Raw genomic sequence first — 2,523 nt, forward strand, 5'->3', positions numbered from 1 at the left:
GGAAATCAGAACAACCCCAGCAGATCAGATCACTGTGAACTGGCCCAAATGGAATCACTTATTGATTATTCGTGACAAATTCTCTATAAACAAAAGAACCAGAAGACAGCTTCGCCACAGTCATAGCTCTCTAAGACAGTCTTTTCAGATCAATTACAGTGCAAAGATACTCCTCTTTTAATCTCATACCCACGTATATTAAGTGCACATCCAGTGGGAATATAATACAAATTTCATGTAATTACCTTTAAAAATATTAGACTTTTCCTTTCAATACAGTAATTACCTTCTCAAGAACTCTTTAAGTATATTCATAGATGAATTTTGACTTTGAAAAATTGTGATTATATAGTCAAACTAGCACTGCAAGTGTAAAGATGGTACTTTATATACATATTTAATTGACTTAACTACTTACACTGACTGAAGCATCCCCATGCTGTATTTCCTCAGAGGCCTTCAAGAACAACAAAAGTCTTGTGGCTAACACACTGGGCTGAGGATCAGAGATCTTGTTTCAGCTCATGGGTCTGACACGTTTCTGCTTATTTTAGGCATGTTGCTACCTTTCATTCTCTCTTGCAGTATAAATAATGACAATTCAGTTTCACAGGGAGCTCAGCCATGCTCATTACACTTTCACCATTAAAGTTGAGTAAGTTGGACCTTCTTGTTACTAGAGTGCCATTTATGAAGAAATCTGTGTGTTGTTCTTGCAGGAAGTAGCTTGATATTATACAGAAGGATTTAAACTGATTCACTGAAGCACAAGTACCATAAACAGAATCAACATCTTCTTGTGTTTTTTATTCAACAGGACACACGTCACAGCTGAAGGTAAGAACAGCAGTACCGGGTCAGCCCAAGGACCTAGCCAGGTCACTGCCCACCTCCAACACCGCTGTATGGACGTACTGAGGGAAGAGTGAGGCCTGTGATTATTTTCTTGGCTCTTAGCATCCAAGTCTTCTCACTGAAAGTGACTTCCTGGGTTTTACGCCATCTCTGTTTAGCCACAGTCCATTCCCTTGCGTTATTTGTGACCTCTTCAATCATACCTTCTTCAATTGCTGCTGGAAAAAACCCACCCTCCTTTAAAGCTTCTTTACCATTTTTATCCTGTGTTTTGACTGCAGCCATGAGCCATTATGCCACAGAACAGTCACTTTCACACTCGAGGTTGATGAACCGGCAAGTCGCTGATAAGCAGTGCTTAACTTACCTGGGTAATTTCCCCATTGATTAGTAAATAACATCAGCACCTCGAGGGCAGTTCTGAGAGCTCTTACACAAGCAAGGACTCGTCAGAGCAAGAGAGCATCTGTCAAAATCCAGCCCCGAGGCCTCCCCACCCGCTGCTCGGAGCAGCCCGTTACCCGAGAGAGGCCCCTGACCGGCTACGCGCACTCGGCCACCAGGGGGCGCCCTGCCCTCCCCCGGCCCGTTTCCCGCCCTCCACGCGCTGCTCGGCCCAGGTGCAGCGCGTGCCGGGGCCTTGCACCCTGCAGCGGCCTAGCGGCGCGGAACTGGGAACTCGCGCTACTGCACAGCGGCCTTTGCCCTGGGGGCGCTTGTGAAAATTAACATGGAGGCCCCGCCCGCACTAGCATCCCAGAGAGCAAGTGGCCAGCCCCAGCCCGTTTTACTTTTCTCCACATAGAAACACTTCAAAAACAAACAGTTTGGGGTATTTGTATTTTGGTTTTTGTTTGTTGGTGTTTTGTTTATTTTTGAAAGGCTTGAGGAAAACCCCTGACTTCAGGAGTACTGTTTTATTACACAGAAATAGTGTTGTGTTGCTGTCCTGCTTTGTGTTGTGAATTAAAGAATGACCCCACAGTTCCTGTAATGTATTTCACATCAGTAAATCACTTCCCGTAATGTATTTCACATCAGTAAATCCTCTGCAAAAGAAAAAAAAAATTGGGGAAAAAACACCACTAACCAAAGAGTTAGAGGAGACATACGGCTTCCTTTCCTCTCTAAAAATTGGTGGGGTCTAATTTACAAGAGAGGAACAAACCAAAGGTGAAACAATAGCACTTGCACAAAACAGACAGCTTTTCCAAAGCTGAGGGCTAACTACCATTCACATGATGACAGGTATCTACATGTACTGCTGTAGAAAGAAGATAAAGCTGTGCTTTAGTACATGCTTTTATACAGCTGGATGAAAGGTTTAAAGCCACATAGGAAAATATGATGCCTCCCTCTAGTGGGTTCTCTTCTTGTGACCATGTTTTGTGTGGAGAAATTGATTTATAAAGCTGATCAAAAGCAAAACATCTAAGCACTATATATACTTAGTCTGAGCTTAACAACTCAAAGCCATGTAGCCAGATTGTTAAGCACTATGGAGACATTAGTCTGCCACATCAGTGAGATCAAGCTTTTGATCCTGCAATCAGTCTTTGCAGCAAACATGCATTAAGAGTTACAAGCTCAGATTTTGAAGCCACATGCCACTTTGAAGCCAGCATTTGTCATGAGTTCAGGGTATGAGAACCAGTTAACATCTTATAG

This window comes from Chlamydotis macqueenii, chromosome 13 (genome assembly GCF_036417535.1).
Source record: "Chlamydotis macqueenii isolate bChlMac1 chromosome 13, bChlMac1.mat, whole genome shotgun sequence".
In the NCBI taxonomy this organism is placed as follows: Eukaryota; Metazoa; Chordata; class Aves; order Otidiformes; family Otididae; genus Chlamydotis; species Chlamydotis macqueenii.